Genomic DNA, 6,946 nt, shown 5'->3' with positions numbered 1-6,946 from the left:
AATGTATCAATGATTATATTACTTTCCATACAAAGAACTGTAAACCTACTTTTGCCCCATCCTGTATATACAAAACAGAACAAAGGAGATGGGTAGCTACTACATCTTCATTTCAACAACTGGTCTTGAGTCTCTGTTAAAAACATCCTTCCATCATCTGGTTTCATATTCATTTTGCCAGCGCCTACAGTTGGTTGAGGTTTTCACGTGAAATGGCAATATTAGGAGGTGACCCAAAGCATCCCCTGGGTTCAAACATTCTCATCCTTGCTCCATTAAGTGGCAGTAATCAGATTTTCCTTTTTTATCAAGGAATAATCTTCCCAACCTACACTGTAACCTCTTTTTTCCCCTATGGTTTCAATGTTACAAAGAACCCAAAATAAAGTATAAACTTCCAGCTAAGTAGAACCATTGTCGGATTTTCTGGGAAGACCATTCCTCCCTTGGATACTAGGACCTTTAAATTGGCAACGCTCAAACTTGTGGGAATAGAAAGCAAAACATTTTATGAGTACATCACCATGTTTAAATTGGCAAAGCTCAAACTTGTGGAAATAAAAAGCAAAAACATTTTAGGGGTAAGTCACTATGTATAATAATGGAAGTATCTAACTCACCCCAGTATTGTAGATAAGGGAGAAGCAGCACTCTATATTAGTTGCTATTTCGCAGCATGTAATGCTATAAGACAGGAGTTGGCAACTTTCCTGTAAAGGGCCAGATAGTAAATATTTCAGTCTTTAAGGACCACATATGGTATCTGTCACATACTCTGTGTTTGTTCACAACCCTTAAAAAGCATAAAAGCCATTTTTTTAAATATATTACTTTATTGATTTCAGAGAGGACGGGAGAAGGAGAGAGAGATGGAAACATCAATGATGAGAGAGAATCATTGATCAGCTGCCTCCTCCACGCCCCCGACTGGGGATCGAGCCTGCAACCCAGGCATGTGCCCTTGGCCGGAATTGAACCTGGGACCCCTCAGTCTGCAGGCTGATGCTCTATCCACTGAGCCAAGTCGGTTAGAGCTAAAAGCCATTTTTAAAGGCTATACAAAAGCAGAATATAGGCCAGGTTTGGCCCTCAGACTATATTTGCTAATCCCTTCTACAGGATAAAACTCTAATTTTGCAAAGTGTTCCCTCTCTGCTGGCGCTAGGATAGAGTCTTTAAAAGACCATTCCAGAGTTCTAAAAGCCAGCTGCTACTGGATGATGGGGATATACAGTAAAACCAGTGAGTCTTGTTTGCTTGTTATTCTGGGTTAACAGGGATTAACACCATTGCCTGATAATCCCTAAAGTCAAGATACCTATCCCCATGCGCCCACATAGTTTTACACTCGTAAATAGCTGTATATCCCTTTGGGGAAAGGTTGAAAGAACGATTTACACATACTTTTCTTTTAATATATATTTTTTATTCCAGAGAGGGAGGGAGAGAGATAGAAACAACAATGATGGGAGAGAATCATTGATTGGCTGCCTTCTGCATGCCCCCTACTGGGGATCAAGCCAGCAATCCAGGCATGTGCCCTGACTGGGAATGGGAATCAAACCATAACCTGCTAGTTCATAGGTCGAAGCTCACCCACTGAGTCACTCTGGCTGGGCAATTTACACATACTATTGGTGTTATCACAAGGTCTTTTCTTAAAGGTACCTAGCATACTTTTTTCAAGAGCCTTTGAGTCTGTAAACTTCCCAAGATTAGGAAATGAGTGAAAGCTGTTATTAGTAGAGTCTCTAATCAGGCCTCTCCTTTTCCAACCTAGAGTTTGTTCAGTTACATAAAAATCTAAGTCCTTAGTGAGCAACCCATCTATTTTAGTACTGGAAACTCTTAAGATCAATTAAACACCAAAAATCTCTGTAGGTCAAACATTTCAATTACCATTCAGAAATTGTGCCCACTGTGTCCTTGGCAGTTACGTTCTGTTATCTGGCATCTCAGGATTCTTCACCATCATTGAAATTAGAAAGCCCATTTCAATGGCAACACATGCAACCTTTGTCCCCAGAAGGCAGCCATTACAGTAATATTTAGGCATGCTTGTGCTGTTCTCACCAATATATTTCTTCATGCTATAGGGTGATGAGAAAGTGTGCTCTAGGCCCTTTTGAGGAGTATAGTGGTGGAAAATCTAATATGAATAACAACCCTCTTCAGTATTGCTTTCTTCACAAACTTTGGAGCTTGTCTTCAACATTATATCAAGAAATGTGTGGTAACCCAACTTTATTAGCTCCATTCACCAGTTGAATGATTTTTAACTAACCAACTAAGTGTAATCAGACCACTTCTAGATACCCAAAGTCATATACTGAGTCCAAAATATCTGGTAAGTGTTCTCTAAGAGTTGCAAATCACTAATTTTCTAAGAGCCTTCTTAGAGACTGGTTACCACAAGATTTCTGTAGGGTTTTCAAGAAAGGTAAGACCAGTCTCATTAGGGGAATAAGGGAGCTGCTTCTGCAGGCAAGGACCATTCATTGGAGTTTGGCAGCACAGGGTGCCATTTTTGTTGTACCATTCTTTTACTGCCAGTACCCTCATTTGCACATTAGAGGTCAAGTGATGCTGTTAATTCTACCTCTAATATTTCAGTGTTTTACTGAAGAAGATTCTGCTTCTAATTTTTGGTGTGTTAGACCTGTGGCTACAAAAGATACGTTTTGGGGGCAATAATAAGAAAACCCCTGCTTTTCCTTAAACATGCCTTATGCTAAAAATTTGGAACCTATAATTTTCTTCAGTTTTCTAGCACAATTAGAAACAACCAGCACAATACCTGCACGTGTATTCCTTGTGCCTCTTATAGTTGTCTAACTCAGCAACTAGTTGGTTCACCAAAGCCTTACTTTTAATAGGCACTTCATTCCAGATTACCCCAGATGATAATTTTTTTAAAGCAAAAGTGGAATGTATTTTCTCATGCAACTGAAAAGTCTATGGATAGACATGGATCCAGGGACTCAAAACATGTAAATAAATAAGAATCCATTCCTTGCCATCTCTTAACTCTACCTTCCTCTGTTGTCTTTATTCTTAGGGAATCTCCATGTGATAGCAGAGATGGTCTCTGGCTTACATATTACTAATTTAGCACAACATCCATCAAATTGAATTATAGCTGGAGTCCTAACTGAAAAGGAGTCTGAGAAATGTCTCTATTAGCCTTCTAACTTTTTCAGATTAGAAATGGTTTGAGCATCAACCAACAGCACCTATATAATTTTGTTTATATCAAATAGTATTATTACACTGTAGTCCTGGCCGGGTAGCTCAGTTGGTTTGAGCGTTGTCCCAATACACCAAGCTCGCAGGTTCCATCTCCAGTCAGAGCATATACAAGAAGCAACCAAGGAATGCACAAATACGTGGAACAACAAATCAATGTTTCTCTCTCTCTCTCTCCATTCCTCTTTCTAAAATCAACAAAAAAATTTAAAATATATATTATTATTATTATACTGTAGAAATTTTAGTTGTATTTGCTATAGTAGAGTGAGAGTTCTTTAAGAACAGGGACAAAATTGTACTCATGTTTAGGATATGTGGCATTCATTAAAGTATTAAAATGTCTTCCTTTATACCTATAACATTGGAGTTAGAAGAATTATCTAGTCCAGCTCCCTAATACCTATGAATAAGCCCAAAACTAAAGAAAGTGAAGTTTTACATCTGTTTTTACCTACCCCAGCTCTTCATGGCTTAACCTGCTCATCTCTTATATGTTGACACAATTGTACCTTAGATTCCTACTAGATACTTCTATGGGTACTATGGGTAAATTTTTATCTTCCCTTTGAATAGAATTGGAATTATCTTCCCTGTTCAATTGGCCCAGAAATAGCTCTCTAGTCCTAGTCCTGATCATTAGACAGTTAGCCTTGACAATCTACCCCTATGTCTTATGCTAAAAGGGAAGTTTTCACCTGGCACTCTGAAGTTCAAGAACCCCCTTCTAGACACCAAAATGTACAGTAATGTTGATACCAACTATTTATCTCATCATAACTGTAGATCGACCCATCTTTGGCTACTGAATCTCTCCTATATTGCTGACCTCCCTCTGCCATCAGCCAGGCTTAACATGATGGCAGGGCCTAATGCAGTGGTTCTCAACTGAAGGGTGACTTTTGCCTCCCAGGGGACATTTAGTAATGGTAGGAAACATTTTTGGTTGTCACAATGGGGAGAATGTTGCGCCCAGTTGTAGTGGGTAGAGGCCAGGGATACTGCTAACTATGCACAGGACAGCCTCCAACAACAAAGAATTATTTGGCCCAAAATGTCAATAGTGATAGGGTTAATAAATCCTGGTCTAAGTTTAAAGCCCAGTCTTGTACACTAAGCCTGTATTGGAGTGTCATAACTCACCAATAAGTTTCAAAATGGGACATTTCCATCATAACGTCATCTCTTATCATTCCTGATCATATCAACTTCTTCCTCTACCTTCTATAAAGCTTTATTCAATGTTAGTCTCCTAACAGCCCTCTTTTATTTCTTCTGTTTATACATTGCGTCTCCAACCAGGCTATGAGCTCTCCAGGACAATAGCTCCATCTCCCTGTTGTGTGTAACAATTTTAATTAATTCCTAAAAATAATAAGAGTCTGGATTCAGACCAAATCTTTCAGAATGCTCCCACTCTCTGGACAAAGGCTGAGAAAGAAAAAGAATACGGTTCTTAACTGATTGAAATATTCAACCCATTTGAAGTCAAGTAAATAAAATCTTGGATTTATGATATCCACTCATTCCTGAGAGCTCTTGGTTTTAATTTTGGCTTTTGATTTCTATCCAGAGAATTTCTCTTCTGTTTATGTCTAATTGCTCTCTCTGCTAATATCCATAGCAACTTGTACTTCCTCTTTCATTACATAGCACATCTTAATATCTTTTTCAAGTTCTATCTTCCCCAAAAAACTTTTAGCTATATGAAGACAGAGATTATTTTTGCCTTCTTCATTACAGTATCCCCAGCGCCTTAGCACAATGTCTGGCACACAGTAGGTAATTTCCCTTGTCATTAGTGCATATGAGATTTTTGTGATTTTTTTTCCAAAATAAAGTTTTTTAAAATATAATAGGTTCAATAGGAAGTTTAACAAAGAAACTACAAAAAGGAAAAGTCAAAATCAGAAACTATATCCTTCTGTTCTAACACAGGCTGATTGGTGCCCAGGCTCATGATATCTTTTTAAAAGTCTACGTGAGGGTGCCACTCACTCACAATGACTTGTAGGCACCACTCACCTCCTTTGTGCCCTTCCTTCCTTGAGATCTCAGATATGTAAGCCCTGGGGAAAATTGCACATGAGTGGGATAACTTTAGACCTTGAAATGACTCTGGTCTTATCTTTTCCCCTCTATGCCTTTGATTTGGTGGCATGTCATTATACAGTCATGCGCTGTATAATGATGTTTCAGTCAGTGATGGTCCGCATATATGGTGGCAGTATACCATATAGAATAAGTATGTAGTAGGCTCTACCATCCAGGTTTGTGTGAGCACGCTCTATGATATTCAGACCACAATGAAATCACCTAACAACATGTTTCTCAGAATGTATTCCTGTGGTTAATCAGTGCATGACTATATATGTGTTTGTCCTTTGGCTCTAGTGTGATGTGGAAAGGTGAGTTGTAATCTGAAAGGTGTGAGTGAATTTACTATTGAATATATGTAGTAAACATTTAAGTCTTTTTCTCACCAGTTATTTCCCAGATCCAGCTGGATTTTATCTCTGGCTTGCAATTATAGTGAAAATGCAGAAAGGAGACAAACTTAATTTTTAATATATTTTTTTATTGATTTTTTACAGAGAGGAACTCTCCGGAGAGGGAGAGAGAGTTAGAAACATCGATAAGAGAGAAACATCAATCAGCTGCCTCCTGCACACTCCCCACTGAAGATGTGCCCGCAACCAAGGTACATGCCCTCGACCGGAATCGAACCCGGGACCCTTGAGTCCGCAGGCCGACGCTCTATCCACTGAGCCAAACCGGCTAGGGCAGGAGACAAACTTTTAAAATGTTCTGTCCAGAAGAGTATAAGAACCCTTTCTAAAACAAAATGAAATTCTATTATAAATGATGCATGAAAGGGAATAGAGCATATAGTGAATTAACTAAAAGAAAAAGGTCAGTCCTTTGTTCTGGTTTATCATTCTACATTACAAACTAAGACATTTTGTTGATTTTTATACTTTTCTTCTAAGGGAGGGGAGGGGTTATGGACAGGCTCTGAGCTCAGTGTACGGATGTGAAAATGGAGACGTGCAGTTCTCTGGGACAAAGATTAAAGTCTCTGAGACAGCATTTGGGTAACTGGATCTGCATTGGTTCACCATGGTATCCTTGTTTTCAGTATTGAGTTCCTTGGTGGTTCACAAATGTTCTCACTTCACCCTTTATCTAATCGGCCACAATAAAATATAACTGTCAACCAGAGTGCATTTAAACCAAGGAAAGGTAAGTATTTGGTAATTCACAGAAGGTACAACTCTGTTTTACTTCCTAAATCTGGAGGAGAATCAGAAATCTTGAATTCCCAGCCCAGGAAACATATGAGGCAAACAAATTTAAAAGAAGGGAGGATACTTGGCCAGGGAGTTGGTATCCTGGTTTCTAGACCCTGCCTTGTGCAACTTCAGGGGCAAGACACGAATTATAGACCTCAGAGTGCTTCAGTTGCATCATCTGGAATTAGGGTTGCCGAAGGAGGAATGCACGAGGCCAAAAGTGGTGAGGGATTATAGATTTATTAGGTCATCTGGAAACCCAGATGGGCTGAGCCCCAAAATGGCATCAGCACCCAGGGACCGGGAGTCAGATTTTAAAGGACTCTAGGTGGGCTTTTTCTGGGCGGAGAATTCTCTGTGTGGGTGCGGATCCTAGGAAGGTCTGGAGGGGGAGGATAATGTGTTCT

The sequence above is a fragment of the Myotis myotis genome, unplaced genomic scaffold, assembly GCF_014108235.1.
Source record: "Myotis myotis isolate mMyoMyo1 unplaced genomic scaffold, mMyoMyo1.p scaffold_m19_p_10, whole genome shotgun sequence".
NCBI lineage: Eukaryota > Metazoa > Chordata > Mammalia > Chiroptera > Vespertilionidae > Myotis > Myotis myotis.
The sequence above is the reverse complement of the archived record's forward strand: the minus strand, read 5'-3'. Positions refer to the sequence as shown.